The sequence below is a fragment of the Mus musculus genome, chromosome 4, assembly GCF_000001635.26.
Source record: "Mus musculus strain C57BL/6J chromosome 4, GRCm38.p6 C57BL/6J".
In the NCBI taxonomy this organism is placed as follows: domain Eukaryota; kingdom Metazoa; phylum Chordata; class Mammalia; order Rodentia; family Muridae; genus Mus; species Mus musculus.
Window position 1 is genome coordinate 148823274 of NC_000070.6, and position 23003 is coordinate 148846276.

Below are 23003 nucleotides of genomic sequence, written 5' to 3' on the forward strand. Positions count from 1 at the left end.
ATCGTACCAACCAGAGCCTTTAGCAGCCTCGGCGGGCAATGCCCCTGGCCTGTGCCCTGTGCACCTCTCATTGATAACCGTGTGTCTGCCTGTGCCTCGGGTCAGAGCCCTTTGGTTTGAACTTGCCTCATACTGAGAGGCTGAGACGTGAGAAAATTATGAGCAGGGGAGAGGAGTGGGACCTTGTGACAACTGGCAGCTGTGGAGAAAGGGGCAGGCTCTGTGCCCAGGGTGAGCGCCATCTGGGCGGGAGGCCTGGCTTCCAGCTGTGGGGGCTCTGGAAGGGCAGAGCCTGGGAGGAATGATTTTGAAGCCACTACTATGGAGATTAAGGGGATGAGAATGTAAATCTCAAGTAAAAAGGTAATTGAATGTAATAGCAAACACTGCTCGCTCTATGTTAATTTTAGCTCTTCCCCTGGATACAAGACGCTGTATTAGTGTTTTATTACCATTTTGTTTGCACTAATAAAATAGTAAAATTTATTTCAAGGAAGTTGAAGGATGGTTTTACAATGCAAATTTGAAGAAATTGGACTTTTCATTTATGCTTCAGCTATTTTAAACCCTGACGGGTGTAAATTAGCTACAGGAACCAAGCAGACCCCACTGATGGGGATTTTGGAGGCGGGAGCCCTGGCAGAGGTTCCAGACTAGCTGAGGGCAGAAAGTACAAAGCACTCTTTAGAAAGGCCGAGGCCACTGAGGTGCCTGACTGGGTGGCACAGGGTGGTGGGTGAGGGTGTGCCGGGCATAAATGGCTGTGGGTGTAGACAGGTACATCATACACTGAATTGGTAGAGAGACACTTGTGACCATAGATTTCAGATCTTTGTCTTTCCTCTTGATCCTTTGGCCTTCTTCCCATCCTGACATTGGCCTGTATTAGCCTAGTGAACCCCCAGGGGAGCTGAGAAACTTCTGTTTTGGCTGGACATGACAGGTAGACCAGTTGTCCAGACCACACTTGCCCTCTGAAGACAGAGTACAGATTTTAAGGAGAGGAATCCTCGGAATTTGGAACCTAAAAGCAACACGAGAAAGACAGGCTAGAAGCCAACAAGACAGAGGTTGACAGGCACATCTGTCCTTCCTTGTTCTTTCTTCTATCCCAGGCTACCTTGAGAAAGTAAAACAGGACTTCCTCAGTGAGCCAACATCCTTTCAAGTAGGGACAAATGACTAGCCAGACATAGGTGTGGTAGTGTCTATAAACCAAAAAGGTTTAATTTTTGCTTTTAAGTCAAGTGACCTGAATTTCTTGGAACTAAAGGTAGGTAGAGAGGGAAAGAAAGGAAAGGGGTGGTAGGTGAGGTTCTTTTTGAGTTTTGGGTGAAGAATTCAGGTTGGATCTTGTTTTATCCAAACCGGTTTGTTTATCTCTGAAAAATTATCAGCAGCAATGGCCCAGAGGGATGCATTGAGGACCCACTTCCAAAAGGTAGGGAACCAAGCAAGTGTTCTAATTTCTGGCAGAGTCAGTGGGGTGTATTGCCCAGGGTTTTCTGGATATCTGCCTGGTGCAGGGGAAATAGTGAGTTAATTTAGCTTGTTTCCAACTCTAGATCTTTCTGTGTGTGTGTGTGTGTGTGTGTGTGTGTATAGGGGTGTGTTCTAGTATATTCTCTCTCACTCTCTTAGGTGGGGTGTGTGTATGTATGCATACACAGTTAAAGAGAAGATTGGGTGTTGACATTGGCTAGATCAGAGTGGAAGACACTAGAGGGATCTGTCAAAGGAATTGGAGCAATCGCTACAGAAAACCCTTAAGGATGATGGTCTTGACTGCAGATTTGGCATTGGAGCCAAGAAGGACAGGACATGACAGGCCCCTAGCTTCTCCTGGTGGCTAATCTGCAGGGCTACCTCTGGAGCAGAGAGCACGCGCACTGACTTAGGGGGTGGGATACATCTCAGGGTCAGCTAGCCTTCGACAGGAGGGCTGAAGCTTTTCCTTCCTGGCCTCTCTCAGATGAAGAAGCCTGTGGTGATCCCAGGGTTTAGAATGTGAAGGATGAACATTAGTAGGCAAGGAACCTCCTCCTCTCCATGCCAGCACTCTCAGAAGGCCCTGAGCTGACATGTGAGGGCCACAGAGGCAGGGTCCGCACAGACTGAAGGAGCAAAGGCCAGGGTAGGAAGAGCACAAGCAGGGAGCAGATTTTAAAGCAAGAGTGTGCTGTTTGGCTGTAGCTCTTTGAGACAGGGAGATGCCCTGCTGTGTACCCAAGGATTAGACAGGGCATCAGGCAGGGGGTTACACTCCAAGGAGATTTCAACCCAAAACTGTAATTACTCATGGAACAGGCAGAAAGAGGAAAGAGGATTAGTGGGTGCCCTGCTGAGCCTGGTGGTGCAGGTGGCAACAGCCGCCTGGCCTGGGCCTGGGCATCTGTCCGGTCTTCACTTGGCCTCTGGACTTGGGTCAGAGCTATGGTGGTCCTCCCTGAGATGACCAGGACCCCCGGGCACCTCTTTCCCGCCTGTCTATTCTTACCTCTCAGGTTCAGTGCTATCTCCCACATCCCTCTTCCTAATGTGTGAGTATCCTCTATAAACACTCTTTCCCAATGCATTTGACTCTGGCCCCTGAGATATGTTTGTGTCAGCTGGGGACACGTGTCCTGAAGGACACCAGCCCACTGTGCTTCCACCTGGCCACAGTAAGCCCCGATCTGTGTGATTTGGGTGAGCCAAGTGCCCAGACTATCCCAGGTTCTACTTCAGTCCAAAGACAAGGAGTTTAAACTCGGAGACCTTTTACCCACAAAACTACCCTTCCTTTCATTCCCCTTCTCCCCACCCCCACCCCCAGGTATAGAACCAGTATGTTCCAGTATCCTAGCCCCCTGACTCAACCGCCCCCCTTTCCTGCACCTGTCGGCTGTCTCATGGTCTGTCTGGCTTGACTGCCTCCCATCCCATCCTCCCAGGCCAGCCCCACCCAACTTCTACCCCTCAGCCCCTTCTCCCCCCTTCCTGTCTTTCCCTACTGCTGTCTCTACCTGCCCATAGTCGCCGCCGACACACCTGAAGAGCCCCAGCTGCCTAGTGGAGTATAGGCACAGCTCAGGGTGTTTACCAGACAGCCCGGATAAGGTGTTAAATCCTGTTGCTGTCTTCCCAGGGCCAGCTTCCTCAGATGGGCTTCCAAATCTCTAATCTTGGGGTACATCCATGCCCAGCCTCTGTTTGATGGGAGCTTTCTTTTATGATTGAAGCTCGGCTCAGCAGGATCTGTCGCTGGGTTTGGTCTGGGTTCCTAACCGGTGTGTAACGACATGGGGTGGGTCCAGCCCCTTCCTCTTTGTGGTCATTCCTTCCTTCCTTCCCTCCTTTCTTTGGAATCTTAGTGAGTAGAGGTCTCTGGATGGTCCCCAAGCTGGTCACCACTGCGATCACAAAGCTGCCTATCACTGGGGATGTGGGTGTGTCAGGAAAGAGGGTCTAGTTTAAAGAGTCTGAAAGGGACAAGGGACGAGATGAATAGCACCTCCCTCCGTTGCAGTTCTTCAGATTGGCACAGTGGCCAGAGTGGGGTGTTTGGTTGGGATACCGAATGCCCTGGCCAGGTCTAGGAAGGGCGATCCTCACTGGTGTCTCTGTGTTGGTTTGGGAGGTGACAGTGCCAAGGAGAGGCATGCTTCGGCCCCCCATGCCCTCCTAAATCTGGCCAAGTCCTCGGGGTTAATTAGATGGCCTCACCCTGTTCCCAGTGAGCAGGTACACTGAGGCAGCCCTGTGAGTCTCTTCTTAGTGCGCAACAGAGGGTGAAGGTTCTCCTGCTTCCTCAGCTCGCTGTGTTCCTGTATCAGGACTCTAAGAGGCTGCCAAGTGTACTTCCCAAGCTGGGAGGCTGGGGACCCCTTAAGTCTCCTGAGCAGTGGTGGGATGTGCCTGGATCGCCTCTGTGCGCCTCTGGGAGAGAGTCTGTATCGTTTCTCTGAACTGACCTAGACAGAACCTTCTAGTTTCAGCATTTCTCCCTGGCCATAGATGGCTTCTTCCCCCACTCCTTGAAATATTCCCTTCTCACCACCACCACCCCCCCCCCGCACCCTTTCCCCCCCGCCCCGGCACCCTCCCCCTGCCCGCACCCTCCCCCCCGCACCCTCCCCCCCAGCCACGGCACCCCCCCCCCCCGCACCCTCTCACCCCCCCCCCGCACCCTCCCCCCCCAGCCCCGTCCCGGGCAGCTAGCAAGCTCTCCGGTTTCACATCAGTTCAGCCTCCCTCTCTTTAGGTCTCCTCACCTCTGGGACTCCACCCTCCCAGTCTTGCCTCAGTCATCACTGTTCCCAGCTTTCCTCTCTGCCCTCTTTTGAGGTTTGTGCCCTGAGAGGAACACAGGGGTCCCCTGAGAGTCAGTTCTGAAGAGACATCCAGCTTCATGCTTTGTCCACAGCCAACTTCAAGGTCAAGGCTAGTAACCTATGGGCCAGGACTCCCGTGGGCTCCCATGGTACTAGACTTCCTAATTTTATTTGGACTATGTGTCGTTAAGCAAAGATAAAGACAGGGGGTAAAAGACAAAAAGAGCACAGGGCAAATCTGAGAGTGATCTTTGCGTTGGTGAGGAGGAGGAGGGAGGTGAAATTAATTCATTAGAAAACCTTGTTTACTGGCTCTGCTTAGGCGCCTCCATTTTAAAAGTCTACGTTTACAATAAGTCGCTAATTAAAATATGAAATTAAGCAACAGCTCTGTTTTTTTTTTCCCTCGTTACACTTTAATTGCATGATTTTTTTGTGATGTAATTTCTGGAAACACCCAGTGTACCTCACAGGACTGATCATGTGATAAACTAGAAGGACCTGAAACCGGCCCCCCGAAAATAAATATACGGAATCAGGGGACCTTAGGGTAGGCTGGAAATGACAGAGAACCTCAGAGAGCCGGGACCAGATGTACACAGCAGTGGTAACTACTAAGTAAGGACATCTATCCTTACCTCCCCACATCAGTTCGTACATCTCAGGGAGGGTGAAGCCAAAATAAAATCCAGACTAGGTGAGGCTGTTACATTGCGTCCTCTGGCCCCGGGTTGGTGCCCTGGAAAGCAAAAGTACAACTGGGAATGTCCCTGAGTCTGCTCTGACTGTGGCTCATTCGTCTGGGCTGCCCACATCCATCCCTGATTCTGAGAGGAATTTTCTTTGCCACACCCCACCCCATTCATTCTGAACCAAGCCCAAGAGTGGCTGTCCCTCTTGGGAAAAAAAAAATAAGTCTGTCCATGTCCAAGGCCTTGCCCTTACCCCTGCCCCTGCCCTTGCTGGCCCTGTGTTCTAGACTCCCCATGAACTGTTAGGTTCCTGCAAGAGGAGGTGGGAAACCAGAGTCCAAGGTGAGAAACGAGTGCAGACTTTCCCAATCTGCTCCCCACCACTGCATCCTCCTCCATCCCAGCACCCCCATCCTCTCCTGCCCCTCACCCCCTTGCCACCTCCTTTGAGATAGGGACTTAACTAGGATCTCCAAAGCACTAAGTACCTGCTCTGAGGGGTGAGGGGTGAGGGGGATGTGTGTGCCTGGGAGAACTCAGGCCAGCATCACTGTGTTGGCCTTCTAGACACGGGGCATGTGGGTTTTTCTTTCTCTGCTTACCATGAGTTCCTCGTCAGGGGCTCCGGTAAATTCTTTACATCCTTTTGCTCTTAGAGAAAGGGATTTCCCCTTAGGGTGTCTTTTTATTTTAAAAAAAATTACTTATTTTTATTTTATGCGTGTTACTATTTTATCTGCATGTATGTCTTATGTAAGAGTGTCAGTTTCCCTGAAACTAGAGTTACAGAGAGCTGTGAGCTACCCTATGGTTGCTGGGAATTGAACACAGGTCCTGCTCAGCCAGTGTTCTTAGCCACTGAGCCATCTCTCCAGCCCTGTTTAGGGTGTCTTAAAAATACATCTTTGGAGCTGAGTGGTAGTGGAGTCGGTGGTGCATGCCTTTAATCCCAGCACAAAAGGCAGAGGCAGGATGGTGGATCTCTGAGTTCAAGGCCAGCATGGTGTACAGAGTGAGTTCCTGGACATCCAGGGCTACATAGAGAAACTCTGTCTTGAAAAACAAACAAACAAACAAACAAACAAACAAACAAACAAGCATTTTGGGGGGCTGGAGAGATGGCTCAGTGGTTCGTTCATAGCCTTGGCTGCTCTTGCTGAGGACTGAGGTTTGGCTCCCAGCTCTCACGTGGCAGCTTACAATGGTCTGTAACTCCAGTTCCAAGGGATCTGTTGTCCTCTTCATGGACTCCAGGCAAGCATGCTGACATGGTCCACATACCCCACATGTGGTTGCTGCACACACATACATACAAGCAAAACAGTCATATATATAAAATAAAATTAATCCTTAAAAATACATTTCCTCTATTAGTACAATTTATACTTCTGAGTAAATATAATTTTTTCAATATTAAAGAAAATAATTTAAAAATAGGCCAAGATATGGCTAAAGGTAGTTTAGGGAAGTGCCAAGACGCCATTGAGGCACAGCCGTGGGGCACTGGGTAAATGACTTGGTACTTTTGAGCCTCAGTTTTCTCATCTATAAACTGGGAATAACAGGAACCATATACTTAGTTGGTTAAGATTCCGTGTGACAACCCATCTGAGATACTTAACACCGAGCCAGGCATGGCGCAGCACATTTAAATATTAACTATTATTATAGTTAATAACGGTTATTCCTGTTGCATTGGGATAAAAGGGTTTTTAATTTTTTATTAAGAAAAGCTATTTTTACATCAATGAGATTATTCCTCTAAACCTGTCTTGTTCAATACAAGTTACTCTCTGGTCACATGTGGCTATTTAAATGTAAATTAATTAAAGTTAAATAAAATTAAAAATTTAGTTCCTTAGTCAGAGTCACCCTATTGCAAGTCCTCGGTAGCCACAGAGTTTCTTGGTGTCCAGAGGCTGCCATGTTGGACAGTACTGGACATTCTGCTAGGCAGCCTTCAAAACAGTACTAGTCAAAGATTTCCGCCAAATCTAAGGTTGTGGCTTTGGGGATTTGTTTGATTGTTTGTATGTTTTTGGTTTTGGATTTCGTTTGTTTGTTTTTGTTTTTTTGTTTTGTTTTGTTTCCGAGACAGGGTTTTCTTTTCTGGAACTCAGTCTGGGAAGATTGTCCTATGGCCTGTGTAGTCCTCTGTCACGTGACTGAAGCACACTCTTCTGATTGGTTTGCGCTCTCTTCCCCTCCCTTCCTCTCCCCTCCCCTCTCTGGACTCGGATTAGCACAGAGTCACCTCTTCCTAGCACTTACCCTGTGTTGCTCTCTGATTGGTGCAAGACGCTGAGGGATTCTGGGAAGAACAGGCAGCCTGCTGATTGGCTTCCAAGTAGGAAGAGCCGGGACAAGAGTCCAAGTACTCTCCTCAGTGTCCCCTGCTTCCCAGGGACTGGCTTGTCCACTCTTTCACCTCACAGGGCGGGAGACAGGAGAGACAGGAAGGATTTGCTGGAGCTAATAAAAATGAACAATAACGTCCCACCCTTCACTGACCAGAAGGTCCAAGATAGAATTTAGAGCCTGGGATAAGGAGAGGCAGCCTGTCTCCTTTCTTCCCTCCCTCTTAATTTTTTTCACTTTTTAAGTAGTGCCTGTGTGTGTATGTTTATATACTGTGCACATATGTGTGTGTTCATGTGTGTGTGTGTGTGCACGTGTGTGTTCATGTGTGTATATGTGTGTATGGAGACTAGAGTGTGTCTTCCTCTCTTGCTTTCATCTTAATTTTTTTTTTCGAGACAGGGTTTCTCTGTATAGCTCTGGCTGTCCTGGAACTCACTTTGTAGAGCAGGCTGGCCTCGACTCAGAGATCCTCCTGCCTCTGCCTCCCGAGTGCTGGGATTCATCTTAATTTTTGAGACATGGTCTTTTACTGAATATAGAACCCAGGGATTAGCTAGACTGGGAGACCAATAAGCCCCGAGGATCTATCTGTCTGTCTCCACCCCCTCTCACCCCCTACTTCATCCCCAGCCCCACACTCAGCCCCACACCCACCCCAGAGCTGGGCTTACACAGATGCACCACCATACCTGGCTCTAGTGCTGGGTCTGAACTCAGGTCTCCACGCTTACCCAGCAAGTACTTTACCAGCTGATTCATCATCTTCCCTAGTCCCGAAGCAGTCTCTCTCCGTGGGAAATGCCACCTAGTAAAAAGTCTGGGGACTTCCAGAGGACACGGAATGAAGGTGTGGAACGTTCCCAGGATAGGGGTACCAGGGCTTCAGGTTAGGGGCCACTCTAGGAAGGCCTGTGACTGTTGTTGACTGGTCTGACGGGGGTGATGCCAGGGTCGTGGTCCCGCTTGTGTGAGTTCTGGGTAGAGGGCTGTGGGTAGGGCCGGCAGGGCAAGCAATCCCCAGGCAGCAGGCAAGACAGATAGGGAGAGCCAAAAACGGACCTGCTGATGTGGCCCTTTCTGCTCGCAGCGGATCATAAAATATGGCTCAGATTTTCATTATGGGCTCTATCGATTATCTTCTGGGATGGATGAATTATAGAGAACATTAAATTTTTTTTAAAAAGGCAAGTGAGAGGAAATATCTGAATGAGTTTGGGTGGTCGATCGCAGAAAGGCTGAGCCACCAAGCCTGGTCTTCAACTAGGGTGAGGACAAAACCTTTCAGGGCAGACAGCTTGCGCTTCTAGCTTGGCTTGCAGGACTCCCTGGATATGGTTTTCTTTTTCTTTTTCTCTTCCTTTTTCTTTTTCTTTTTCTTTTTCTTTTTTCTTTTTCTGGTGTTTTTGAGACAGGGTTTCTCTGTGTAGTCTTGGCTGTCCTGGAACTCACTCTGTAGACCAGGCTGGCCTCAAACTCAGAAATCCGCCTGCCTCTGCCTCCCAAGTGCTGGGTTTAAAGGCATGCGCCGCTGCCACCACCACCCGGCTGGATATGGTTTTCAATGGGGAAGATCTGTGTTCCTCCAGGTCCCCCTTGCCTGTGCCCTGTCCTTCCCAGAGATCTGCCTAGGTTCCAAGAAGGTCAGAACTCAGGTTCCCCACGGAACTCCAACTTGGAAGAAGGATTTTTCTCGGGCTGTGTGAGTCCATTGCTGGGGGTCAGGTAGCCCACACTCTTACTCGCTCTCCAGGGATCTCCTGATTCTGAGATGCCATCTGGGCAGAGAGAGTTCAGCAGGTGGCATTGGTCTTGTGGGGTTGGTCCTGGATAGGACCTCCTATGGAATAGGGACACCCAGCCCAGTCTACCAGCCCATCTTCCCTGGCTCCTTCTGCTGCAGACGCTGGGACAGAGGGGTTCTTTATCATGTCATCTGGGAAAGCAATCCTGGACCACTCCACATCTCTCCAAGTCAGGTTGGAGAGAGCCTCTCTCCCTTGCTTGCCCTCGCCTCGGCCTGCTCCTGTCCAATAGATCGGACTTCTGGTGCTTAGGTTTGTGTGTGACCTTGGGTGTGTCCCAGCCCTCTTTTAAATCTTACTTTCTCACATCTACCTCATTGGATCATCGGGGTGACTGTATATGATGGTGCTTACAACCCCAAGTCCCCAGTGCACAGTCATTATGAACGACAATCGTTTGCTCCCTTCGCTGTAGCAGAGCTTAGGAGCGTTCCCACCCACCCCCTCTCTTTGTGACCCATCACCTATTTCATGCGTTCGTCCTTTCCTTGGAATGTCACCCATAATAAATGATTAAGTCCTCATGCCTAGATTCAGGAGTAACTATTTGTATCTTCATTTTATGATGGAGAAACTGAGACACAGAAGGGTCAAAGTAAAAATTTTTCAGGGTCACACATACACCTCAGGAGTGTCAGGACTTGGATTCATACCTAGGCAATCTGGTTCCAAAGCTTGTGCCCTTAGCCCCTATGGCATGTTGCCTAGTGACCTGGTACATACAGTGGCATATAAAGTGTGTGTGTGTGTGTGTGTGTGTGTGTGTGTGTGTGTGTGTGTGTGTTTGCGTGCCTGCGTGTGCGCAAACAGCCCTGCCTGGTTGACTTCCTGACTCTTCACACTGGATCTGGTCACCTCAGTGAGTCAGCCACTCCGGCCTTTCCTAAGGCTACGTTCTGGAAGGAGCAGATTTCTCTACACCCCCACCTGGTCCGCTTCACCTAAGCCTCTGCGAAAGGTGGTGGTTTCTATGGATTTCCGTCTCCCCCTGGCGACACGCCCTTTTCTGTATAACTCTGTTCCCCAGAGTTGATTGTTTTTGGCACAGTGCTCTGTAAATTCATCCAACAATTACAAGGGGGAGGGGCGAGACAAGAAGGAGACAGACAGTAACCGTGGGGGTGAGCAATATGTAGGCAAGGGCTCATTGATGTGTGGGCCCCATCCCTCTCCCCTTTCACAGCAGGGTAGCCCCATAAGTATAGGAAGCCCCCTCCCCACCCCGCAATGGTCTTGCTGGGAGTTGGGCTCTCTCGGAGTTCTGATTCCTTCTATTTGAGCTGTGTTCCGGTCTCCCGTGTCTCACTCCTAACATCTACAAGGGCCCTTCTCAGAGTGAGGTCACGTGAAGCCAGGAGATGCCAGTTTGGAGTGATTTGAATATTTACTGCCCTTGTTTTGCTTAAGCATGTGTGTTTGCTCTTGAGTGTGTACCGTCAAATACTGGCCGTGCTGGGCGCACCCGTCGTAGGCTCTGTGAGGTCACGGAAGAAAAATGCAGTGGAGAACGCTTTCATGCTGCAACACATCATGGAGGATTTTTGTATTTAAGATGTGGATTTTTTTTATTGTGTTTTTTTTTCCTTCTTTTCCATACAACCCTGAAGTTGGGCAATGTGCACGTCTGTGTTTTTGTTTTCGCTCCGGGTGGCTTATGAAATCTGTTCATTAGCGCTCTGTCCTCTCCCCACCCCAGCGGATCCTCCACCATCTCTCCTGGCTCATGTAGATCTCTCCCCGCCATCTCTGTGTCTTCTCTCCTTTGAAGAGATGATGGGTGCCTCTCTCCTCCCCTCCCTCCCTCCCTCCGGTGCACACACTAGCCTAAGATAAAAACAGAGGGCACATTAGCCCTGCTCCCCAAGCCCACGCCCTGAGGCAGGTGTTCATTAGGGTGGGATAATTTCTGCCTCTCCACGGAGGAGAAAGATCAGTGCTCCCCTATTTGACCAGGGGCAGAAGCTGTCTCACCCTCAAGGACCTCTTGAAGTAGCATGGCCCTGTCCATCATTGTACACAGCAATGGGCAGGTCTACAGCTGAGAGCCTGTTCACCGGATAGATCCAGGTGCCCCTCTTGCCCTTCCTCCCCCTATTAGGCCTGCACAGGACACTTGAGTACAGATGTTGCCTTTGGCTGCAAGGTCCAGATGTTTCCAGGCAGTCCCTGTGTATTGCTGGAGACCTGTTTCCAGGCAGGGAGAGGTGAGAGTTAGGAGGGGCCCAAACACTGGATGAGGGTGAGTGCTGAGGTCATAGGCAAAATGGAGGGAGACCTTTTGATGGGTCACCAGCCCTGCCCTGGCTTCCATACCTGTGAGCCATGTGACCTTTGGCTGGTCACTTCGTATCTCTGTGCTTAGTCTCCCTAATCTGTCCGAGGGGCCCATACTGTTCCTGCCTTTGTGTTATAAAGATTCACCGTGATCGTGTGTGTAGAACACTTGGCACCGTGCTTGTCGAATTAATCTACTTAGCTAATACCATCCATCCTCGTGTAGCCGATTGGCAGAGGGCAAAAAAACCCACTCACCCACTATGCCCTGTCCTCCTTGGCACACAGTAGGTGCTCAATCCTTTTTGAGATAAGTCAGGAAAGGCTCACATAAGCAGAAGTCCCCTCAAACCTGCACGTTGTGAATTAAGTGGGTTCTAGGAGGAGAAGAGAGACCAGCAGGCAGGTTGGGGTCAGGGGACCAGAGTGTGAAAGTGGCCAGTCGAGCACTCTGCTGGGAGAGAGGGAGACGCTGCACCAGGCTCCAGATCTGGTTGTGACATGAAATCAGGGACTAGTTCAGTTCCACCAACACTTATGCCGCCCACCGTGGGCCAGCTGTTGTGCTAAGTGCCAGAGACGCGAAGATAATTAAGACCTGGGCTTTGCCCTTGAGGAGTTAAGAATCCGGTAGTGAAGACAGGCTTGTGAACAAATCACTCCAGGTCTGTGTAGAGTTTAATGTCACGAGGACGGATACGTGGAGAACAGAGCAGAGGGGCCTATGAGCCCCCTTGGGAGAGAATCTGGAAGGTTCCTGATGAGGTTTAAAAGAAGAGGGTTGTTATGATCTGGGAACTTTCTGGAGCCCCATTTGCCTTTCTGCTGACTTGCAGCTGTTGGGTGGGAGGGAAGATGGCTCCTGCCGTTTTCTTTCTTGTCCTTTCAGATCTGTGAGGAACTCAAGCCTTTAGGCTACTGCCTGCCTCCAGGGAGGCCATCAGACCACCCCACACCCCACACCCTCTCCAGCCTCTGAGCCTGGTTTGGGATATCCATGTCAGGGTTGTCCATCGTGTTTGGCTTCTTACCTCTTCTCCTGGGCGTCTGGTTAGAGATCCATTAAGCTCTGCACCCACTGACCGACATTGGAGCCTCAGCCTTGGGGCCTGAGGTGTGGGAGGGCCGTGGTGCTTGGAAGGCTTTGGGGCCCATGCCTTGGTTTGGTAAACGGGTCAGGCCACTTGCTTGGGGAGTCTTGGAACAAGGTCATGCTGCCCTAGCAAGGCTGGGCAACAGTGGAAGGAATGGGGAAAATGGAAGAGGAGGTGGCCTGGTCGCACCCGTTTCTCAGCTCCTCCTCTGCCAGCAGGCCCCTGGGGGTCTGGGGCATCCTTCCCCCTCCTAGCTGGAACTCGTCTTGTCCAGAACATGAGGCTCTGGGACACCTCTGGCATGTGGTGGAACTCCTGTCTGGGAGGTGAATGCTTCTCCTGACCTCTTGCCTGGGCAAGTGTGAATGGCCCAGTGTGTGAGACTGGAAGGGGTTAGACTGAAGTGTGTCAGCTACTGATTGTTGGTAGGATAGCAGGGTAGAGACCACCACAGGAGGGTGGGTCTAGGGCGCAATCTGTCTACGACCCAAGGCCCACAGCCACGTTTTTTGCCAGGGTCAAAAGCTGCCTAGGCTTTAGGCAAATTCTGGACTCACAGGCGAGGGAGTTTCAGAACCCAAAGGAATATGTCTCCCAGTGGCCCTGAAGTTCCCATTAAAGTGTTTTTTCCTCTTTTTTAAAGAAAAAAAATATTCCCAAACTGGAAAACAAAGGAAATCCACTTCCCCCAAATCACACGAAACTCACATTAGGGGCCTGGCAGGAATCCATGGAAACCAGGAAACACACTGTTAACCCTGTGTGATGCTGGAGGGTGGGATGGGAGCCAGGCTGATCCAGGCCTAGTATGCTGTCACCTTCCAGCCCAGTTTCCCCGCCCCCACCCCTCCAGGGAGTCCTGAAACATTGTCCCAGCAGAGAGGAGAATCTGGTGCCGAAGCTGTTCTTCAAAGAGCCAGGCCCTTTCTGCTCGCCGAGCCTTGGGAGTCAGGAGAGGAGGGGGCTCACATACTCCAGCGAGAGCCCCCTGAGAACTCTGATGGCTGGGCCAAGTTAGAAAACTAACCAGGTTGCTGCTTGCTCCGTGTCATACCGTGCAGTCAAGGAGGAGCCGCTCAGGGAACACACACAGCCACTATGGATGTATGAGATGTTACTAGCCCACAGCAAGGAAGATGGAGGGACCCAAATTTCAGTGTCAGTTCTAGACACAGGATGGGTATGAGAGTGGATAAGGAGAACACCCTCAGGGTTTCATGCCCCCCACATCCTTACGTGCACAAAGCCAGGCGGCACGCCTGAGAAGTTGTGTGCTTGTTGGTGTGCTTGTGTTTGCACGCACTTGGGCTCTCTCTCTTTTTTTTTCCTAAAAAGGCTGAAAATATTTACAGGTTTCAAGTTGAAATGCAAACAGGAAAAGCCCTTTAGAAAGTGAGCGAAGTGGATATTCAAAACAGGAATCGCCATGGAAACGCCACAATATTTGCTTAAATTGACACAAAGGTTGGCGGTAGTGGGGCTCCGACTTTCTTTAGGCCACTGTTTTTGGCTCAGCACCTATCACAAAGGAGTTTCTCCAGCAGCCTCTTTGGAGGGTGTGATCACACCCTCTTTCCTGTCTATGAGATGAAATAGCACGGTAGCAGAGCAGAGAGGGAAATGGAGAAGAGATCAAATTCACCATCCTGGGGGCTGGGGGGCTGCAGAGCCACCTGTTAAACTTGTAATTCTGTAGATTTCCTCGAGGCTGCTCAGTGCGGTCCTGGGAGCAGCCAGAAGCCCACCAAGGGAAACCTAGAAAGAGCAGGGGCCCGGGAAGCCAGGATTGGTTGTTTCTGTTGTATGGGTCTGATCTGTTGCCAGTGTTGACCTGATCCATTCTCAGACTGACCTTTCACCCCACCCCCACCCCCGCCCTGGGTGCCCAGCCTTGGGTGTGATCCTTCTGTCGTTACCCAGGGTGGCATCTGATTAGCCTAGAATGGTCTCTCCCTGCTTGATTCTTTTATTAGGTACGACACCTTGTAGCAAGTGGCTGATAATTGTGCAAAGGGCACATTGGCTACAGAGTCAGGCATGGCACGCACAGAGGCAATGCCATCTGCTGATTGGCAAGGCGGGTCCAAGAATCTCCTGCTTCACTGGCTGGTTATTGCACGGGATGTTGGGACTTTCCCATTGTCCTCTTGTGTAGTAGCTTGGTGGGATCCAGCTGTAACCTAGTCAGCTGGAATATTTCCATTATATTTATTGTTTTGTGTATATTATGTGCATACACATACACACATACACACACACACACACCCTTGTACACATACGCCATGGTCTAAGTGTGGAGGTCAAAGGGACAGCTTGTGAGAATAGATTCTCTCCTCCCACCATTTGTGTCCCAGGGATTGAACCCAGTGATCAGATTTGTCAGCAAGTGCCTTTATCAGCTAAACCATCTTGCCAGTCCAGAAACTTAATCTGTTGCCCTTTCTCCTCTCTGGCAGGCACACAGACCTTGCTGACGGAAGGCAGACCCTCTCCATCTCACCTGCCCTCCAACTGCCTGAGCTACCCACTCCTCCTTCTCCGGGGGACCCTGCAGCTCCCCGGTGGTGTGCATTGGAATGGACTTCGGACCTTGGACTCTTGGGATGCAAAGGTACCTACCTCTCTTGGTTCCCAAGGTGCTCTGGGAAGTGTGGGTTGCCAGTTGGAGGAATGCCACGTCAGTCTTTAGACTTACCTCTCTCACTGGACTGTGCCCCAGTGGCTCATATACCATAGACAGGGAAAGGGTCATATGGCCACCTGCATTCCAACCTTGGCTTTGCCATCCAACTTGTTTCTTGCCCCGCCTCTGGGTCTTGGTTACTTAGCCTATGAAATAGAGAAGTTGGTACAATTGACCTTGAAGAATCCTTCCAATGATCCCAGTGATGTGACCTTGGAGGCTACAGCAGTGGGCAGATATCTCAGGTAATGATGCCCTTACCCCATCTGATGCTGCTCCAAGATCAAAGTGTTGAGTCATTCAGAATGTCTCTGTGGGGACAGCAGGTATGGCCTTTGTGTGCACACCGGCTGGCATGCCCACAGACAGACTCTTGAGTTACTCTGTCCTGAGTTTGTTTGTGGGAGGAGCTAGCCTGGGAAATGACCTGTTCGGGCTATCTGCAGCCCAGGCTAGACCTTCCTTAACGGACAAAATGTGTGTACCTTTGATCAGGGCATGAAAATAGCTCTTTGCCTATGACAAGTCACTTAGCCAGCCACAGAGAGTGTCTGTGATCATACTCTTAGATATTTGCCTGTGAATACAAAACACAGCAGTTCTTGGGGGCATGTCGGTCATTAACAGTGAACCAAGTGAACCAGACAAGAGAAGAGGTGATCACATAATCACATAATTGATGGACATGGTCTTAGAATGGAGCCTGGAGTAGAAAGGGTTAAGATTGACTGGGGAGGACAAGGCTGGAGGGCACTCATGCTGTGTGTATACGTACAGTCTGCCTCCCTGGCTTCTCTGTTTGTATTCTCTGACTCCGTGGGCATCTGGAGAGGAGGGACCTTTCTTTCCCTCTGCAGTCTGACTCTGTAACTCATGTCTGTCTGTCTGTCTGTCTGTCTGTCTGTTTTTGTTTTCTTTTGTCTTTTGAGACAGGGTTTCTCTGTGTAGTCCTGACTGTCCTGGAACTGGCTCTGTAGACCAGGTTGGCCTTGAACTCACAGAGATCTGCCTGCCTCTGCTGGGATTAAAGGTGTGCACCACCACAGCTTGGTGTGTAACTTTGGACTTTAAAAGAGTTGGAAAGAGGCTGGAGAGCTGAGCACTTTGGTGTTCATGGAGGGTTTGCAAGGTCCCTAAAGCTGCCAGCCCTACTTCATTTCAGGCTGGGGTTCTTTGAGGAAGAGCAGAAATCTTGAACATAGCCCAGGAACTTGCAAATCAGATACAAATGTAGCCTTTGGTTGCTAAAGTGGCTAAAAAAAAAAAAGAGACTCTTCTTCCTGGCATCTAGCATGGTCACGCTCCAGGAGCCCGTTTATCTGTACTCAAGGTGTGTCACCGCTGTCCTCTTATCCTTCGGTAGCATTGGGGCTGCTTACACTATTGCCTGAGAAAGGCTGGGTGGAATGTTTGCCACTTCAAAGACTCCTTTGAGTCTGGTGCTAGCATCTTGATTTTTTTTTAATTAAAAAAGATTAATTTTTATTTTATTTATTTTATATGCATGCCTGCCTGTATGTCTGTGCACTGTGTGTGTGCCTGGTGTCCTCTGAAGTCATAGAGGCTGTCCAGTCTCCTGGGACTGAAGTTGCCGATGGTTGCGAACTGCCATATGGGTGCTGGGAATCAAACCCATGTCCTCTGCAAGAGCAACAGGTGCTCTTAGCTGCTGAGCCACTTCTCCAGCCCTGCATACGGATGTCATTGCTCCCCTAGGATCTTCTGGCCTGACTTTACTTCCCGGGAGGAGTAGAATATTGGGAAGGCAAGAACCTTGCATGTCCCACCCCAGGGCTTTCTGGGGCTCATGCCCAGCCACCAGTGGGCTGCTCAGGTGAAGCCCCTTTATGGGGCTGATGTGCACCGTCACCTTTCTTTATGATATGCTTTTTGTTTTCTTCTTTCTCTGGGCAAAACATGCCCATTAATTTTTCCCTTTCCGAAGTTTCCACTCACTGTTGACTCCCAGGGGCCACGTCCACTGGGATTAGCAACCCGGCAGAGTGTATGGGCCCAAGAGGCCCCGGGGGACTCCTGCATCCTGGCATCGGCTGTCTCCAGCTTTGATAATGAAGCTTGGGAACTCTGAAGGCTCAGAGAGGGAATGTCAAGGCTCAGTCCCAGGCTCACTGACTCAGTCCTTCTCAGTGGACTTGATCGTGGACTGGGGTCCTCTATGGCAAGGTGCCTCACTGGGGTGTGGCCTAGGGGAGAAGTCTGCACGTTCTGAGGTCCATAGACCTCATCTGGCTCTGGCTCTGGCTCAGGTCTAGGTTTTGCAGAAGATCTGGTTGTATTAAATATCCAGAAATGACATAGAGTCTTTGGTTCACTCCCTAGTGGATGACGTGAGCGAGAAGCCCCTGCCATCATAGGTTTCTGACAGAAGAGGTGATAACAACCACACTCAAAACAAACAAACAAACAAACAAACAAAACAAAACAAAACAAAACAAAACAAAACAAAACAAAACAAAACATGGCAGACTTTGGGCCAAATGGAAATAAGATGAGGTGATGAGATCCTGGTCATGGTGGGGCGGGATGCTCAGAGCCAGACTCTGAGGGGCTGGCAGCAGAGGTTAAAGATGTGAAGTAGACGGTGACCTGAAGATCAGGCAGGAGACTCCTGCAGAGAGAGACCAGAGGTGATTTAAAGGTCCTCGGGTGTGAAAAACTAACTATATCAGTGACCAGATCATGTGGCCGGGGGTGGCTGGTGAGGGCTGGGATCTGTAGCACTCTGTGCGCCAGGGGACACGTGGAGGGATGCCCCTGGGGAAATAAAGTAATCTGGCTTGCTGTCTTTTAAAAGACTGCTGAGAGTGTCTTGGGGACAGTGCATCATCACAGGGGCAGCAGTCGAAGACACCAGGAGTCAGGGGAGCAGTGGCTGCAGCTGCTGGAGCAGGAAGATGATGGCTGGGATGAAGAGAAGGTGGGGAGGCTGAGAAGGGAGCAGAGCCTTTGCGTGCTCTGGGGAAGAGCTGGCATGACTTAGCCAGTGTAATGAGCGGGATGAGCAAGAAAGGGCCCTGGGATGACTGAAACGGGATGAGCTCCCCTTGCGTTGGTGTCTCTTCTCCGTCCCTCATTCCTCGGATCTGAGGGGGCTCACCTCTTGTACGTTAGGGGAGAATGAAGTCTAGGAGTCACGCTGGCTGCTAGAAATTCTACTGTTGTTGTCCATTTGCTCTAAGGCTGCACAGTGTAGCCGATTCACCATGGGTTCTGCGCAGGGCTTGAATGTCCTTCCGGTTTCCTTCCCTGTGGCTTTAAATGTGATCTGTGTCACCAGAGCTGAGTTTCTGCCCTTTTTCTGGTCACACACATCCTTAGATGTGTGTCTCTAAGGGCTGATAGGTGGGTTAGCTAAGACTGACGGATACACAGCGCCAGCTTAGCCTCTGCCCAGCTGGATGGCAGGGATCCTAATGCTCTTTCCACATAGACAGGTATGAATTGTTGTAGGCACGCAGGGAGACTTGAACCCAGACCCTCTCCCATTTTCTGAGGCCTCTGACGCAGACTTTCCTTCCCTGTATCCTGGCATTACCTGTATAGTTTAGATTGGCTACGGTTCTCCTGGCTGTGATGCTATAATGATGACGTCATTCTTGCCATGCTAGACAGCCCATGGGGCTCTGTGCAGCTCTGGATGCTTCCACGTAGCCCAGTAGCAAGCCAGAGGTCTGGCTGGGTGAGTGGAAAGCTGTCATTGCGGGCTTCTGGGTCCCATGAGTACTTACCGAGTACTTACCGGTGCAGGTAACGCATCTCCAGCCATGTGAGCCAGCCAGCTCAGCCCTCCTGGAAGGCTCAGGAGGCCTGACCTCCAGGGGGAGTGACAGAAAGGGCAGGCTGGTGACATCTTGCAGGGGGCGTAGGAGGGTGTCCCAAGTGGGAAGCAATATGTGGCACAGCAGCTCAACCTTCCAGGAAGCTCCAGAGGTCTGACCTCCAGGGAGACTGAAGCATGGAGCTGAGGGGGAGGCTGTTGCTGGTAGGGGCTGGTGGGGAATACCCCAGGCTCACAGCGGGTGCTTCTGTCTGAGTCTGACGGGGTGTCAGCTGGTCGTCCTGGGTGTGTCTGCTTGCCTTAGGGCAGGGTGGATCTGGGTGGACAAGCCTGTGTCTCTGCATGAGTGGGAGGCTTCTCAGCTTTCTGCCTCCACGGTCTGTACTAGATCCATAACCTTCGCTTCTAACTGGACTGGACAGTTCTAATAGCACTCTCCAGGGCTTTGATCTGACGGGAGGCTGGCAGCTCTGGAGCACACAGCCTCAGTGCAGGATGCAGAAGGGTGGGATTGGCAGAGGGAGGTACCTGGAAGGAGAAGTAGGTTGTCTCCACTACTCCTGGAAGATGGGGTGCTCTGTGGGACCCCCTTAGGGAGAGTGGGTGCGTGACTAAGAGATGGTTCAGCAAGAGTCACTGGTCTTTGTGTTTCCATTCTGGATAAGAACGCTCTCTTACCCGTGGGAATGCTCTTATGATGCAGGTACCTACTGACAGTCCTCTTTCTCAGTTTCCCCGATGCTCCTGCCTTCCCGGGGAAAATCCCTGAATCCCGGTTAGCACTGGGCCAAGGGAAAACATGGAAGACAGGCACTGTCTGCCCTGCTTAGAAATACTCTGGAGGGTAGTTATCATGGTTCTCCTGACATGGGCGCTTCACAGGACATACTGCAGGAATCGTCCCTCCTTCCCCTGTGTCGGACCCAGGGATCAGACCCCGGTCATCAGGTTTACCTTTACTGGCTGAGTGATCTTGGAACTCACAGAAAATCCACCTGCCTCTGCCTCCCAAGTACTGGGATTAAAGGCATGTGCCACCAGCACCCAGCTGTGTTTTGTCTTTTTGCGATAGGCTCACTATACAGCCTAGGCTGGCCCCAACTTGAGATCTCCCTGCCTCTGTTTCTCATGTACTAGGATTACAGACATGTGCCACATGCCTGGCCCCTTGACTTATCTAATTCTGGAGTCTACAGAGGTATATCCCGGCTCAGGTGAAAGTCCCTAAGTTTGGAGGTTCGGGGACCAAGTCAAGGCTCCAGTGGGACAGTCGGGCAACCCATCTTCCAAGTCCTCGGACAGCTGCCCGCAGGCAGTTCACTCCCTGCTTGCTTCTGTCAGGTCTAGTAGAGGTCCTCACCCAGCGTTCTCTTCAGTTTCGTTCCTTGGCCTCTCTCAGAAATGGGAGTCTCCTCTGACCCTGTACCTTGCCGCTTAGGGTTGGGAACGCTATAGCCGGCCACAGTGGGGGAGTGGAGGGGAATATATTTACATAGGACTTTCTCCTCCAGAAATGCTAATCGGGAAAAGCAATTAAAAGCAACTTTTTTTCCCTTAGTAATCTATGTTAAGAGCTGGTAATGAAGTTTTGGGCCGTTGTGACTCAATATTTCAGCTTCACCGACTCAAGTCAAAACAATCCAAGCCTGGGGGTTTGCTAGCAGCTGAGCTGGGCCCTGGTAGCGGCTGTGAGTCCTGATGTTGCCTCTGTCACTAGTGGCCCACCCTACACTGCTCACTGAGCAGAGAGGATCGGTCCCAGCTGGGAAGGGGTCAGTGCTCCAAGGCGTCTGTCAGAAGACCAGGAGTGCATGTGAGTTGAATGGACGTAGGAGCAGGATGTAGTGGCCCCAGAGTGCGGGAACAGGAGCCAGGAAGGGGGGTGGGGATCAGAGAAAATGGGTGCTACAGGAGCCCACAGGATGGAGCAGTGCTCAGTCCTGACCTCTGACCTTTGCTCAGTCCTGACCTCTGACCTTTGCTCAGTCCTGACCTCTGACTTTTGCTCCCTCCTCTCCTCTTTGCAATCATTCCTTCGACCTCATCGAATAGTTCAGACCCCTCATCTAAGGAAGCGAACGGAAGGGCCAAGGATGCCCGTCCGTCCGTCCTCTTGGAACTTTTCATTTGGTGGAGAGAAGCAAATAACGGCATAGACAAACGGATATCAGTGGCGTCAACCTGCGCCGAAGGCAACCCTGGAAGAAAGGGGGTGGAGGAGGCGGCTGGTGTGTAACTTTAGGTGTGGCTTCTGGAGAAAGGGTCACCGAGATGGAGCCAAAAAGGAGGTGAGGTCGCCACTTGTGCCGATTAATATCTGGGTTAGAGCCATTCATTCCGTCAGAGGGAGTAGTAACTGTGAGATCCTGGAGGCAAGAGCTTGTCCCTATTCCGCCTATGGGCGGACAGTCGGGAGGCCTGTGCTCCTGGGGTGGGTGAGGGTCAGAATCCATTTAGTGCTGTAGTGAGAATTCTGTTTTATTCTCTGTTGCCCAAGTGAAATTTGAGTCTTTGAGGAGTTCTGAGGGGCATGATCTGATTAGGTGGCGGCTCTTTATTAAGACGCAAGCCTCAACTGTCGGACTCCTCCTCTCATGGTCCCCGGGGTAATGAATCTCTCATGCACCACACACTTTCATCAGGGAGTGGACACAGGTGTCTGTCTGGCCCCACCCCCATCTCCAGCATCGGTCTCCTCCCAGGAAGCAAGTTCACAAACAGGGTCTTGTCACTTTAAGTAGCCCCCAACCAGCTTCCCTGGCCTGCTTCATCTGGAGCTCGAGTGCGTGTTGTTCTAGGACCGATCAGCTTTAGCTAATTAATAATCTGACAGGAGACACCCAGGGGATTAGCTGCCGAGCTGAGCTCTACCAAGCCTTGGCAAACGAGCCCTGTACTCCTTAGGGACATGGAGGTGACTTTGAGGGGTACGGGCAGAGGGGACCTACCATAGGTGAACAGTGGTACAGGGCAGTGTAGGGCTGGGTGGGGACAGTTAGGTAAAGAATCTCTTGAAGGGAGTCTGCTTTCCCAAGATGGGCAGAAGAGTGGATGCGTCTGTCCACTGCCCTTTGAGATCTTGTCACACACCAGAACACATCAGCACCTGTCAGATGCCCCTTCTGAATAGCTGGATTGCATTGCCAGAGTTAGCCAATTAAGATACAAGACCACAAGTGAAATTTGAAGTTCAGGTAAACAGCAAATAATTCTTAGCTTAAGAATATTCCATGTGATATTTGGGATATACTTACACTCAGAGAGTATTCCTCATGTATTAGACTTTCATGTTTCCCTGGCATTGCTGTCTTTCCTCTGACACCATTCTAGCCTGAAGAGGTCTAGAAGCTTTGAGGCGTCCCTTCAAGGGAAGCCTGGGGTTCCATCAAAAAGAGGGGAGACTCTTTGGGGAGCTCTCTGAGGACTGGAGTGATACTGGAGTCACTGTGACTTCCACTGGCTTTGTCCGGGGAGAGGACGTTGGAAGTAAAGGGCTGTCACTTGGTGGAGTCTCTCACCCTGTATCTGGGTCCAGGTGATCCTTGGATGTGTAGACAGTAAGTCCCACTGGGGGCAAGAAGCAATGTTCAGTGGCCACTTCTCCCCAGAGAGACTATTACCTAGGAGTAGGCTTCGGGCTTCTCTTGACGGTAGGTATGCCTGAAGTCCCTGGGGATAGTTTGTATCGGATGCTAAGGGTTCTCTGTTCTGAGCCCCAAAGAGGTGGGCAGATGTGGCTAAGCGTGGGGGAGGGGCTAGACTAAGGTAGGCCCAGAAGTCTGCTATGTAGGGCTACCTCCATGTTCTGAGGCCTCTGAGCACTGAACAGAGCATCTTCAGACCTCTGTACACCCGCTTTCCCAAGATCTTGGAGTATCCCTGTACCAGCTTGAGGAAGGGCAGGCCATCCAGAGAGCCGGGCTGCCTAGAGTGTCATTCTGGGTGCCAGAATTGAAAATCTTTATTGGAAAACTCGATGGGACCT

General features: G+C 50.9%; 1 protein-coding gene across 4 annotated transcripts in view; it reads left to right on the forward strand.

Moving 5' to 3' along the window:
• Positions 1-23003, forward strand: part of Casz1 (castor zinc finger 1) — a 150528-nt gene that overhangs the window by 18908 nt on the left and 108617 nt on the right. For all 4 annotated transcript variants that reach the window (XM_006539158.2, NM_001159344.1, NM_027195.2 and 1 more), the window contains exon 2: positions 14993-15147. The gene's annotated coding sequence lies outside the window, so the exon portion shown is untranslated. The remainder of the gene's footprint in view (positions 1-14992; positions 15148-23003) is intronic.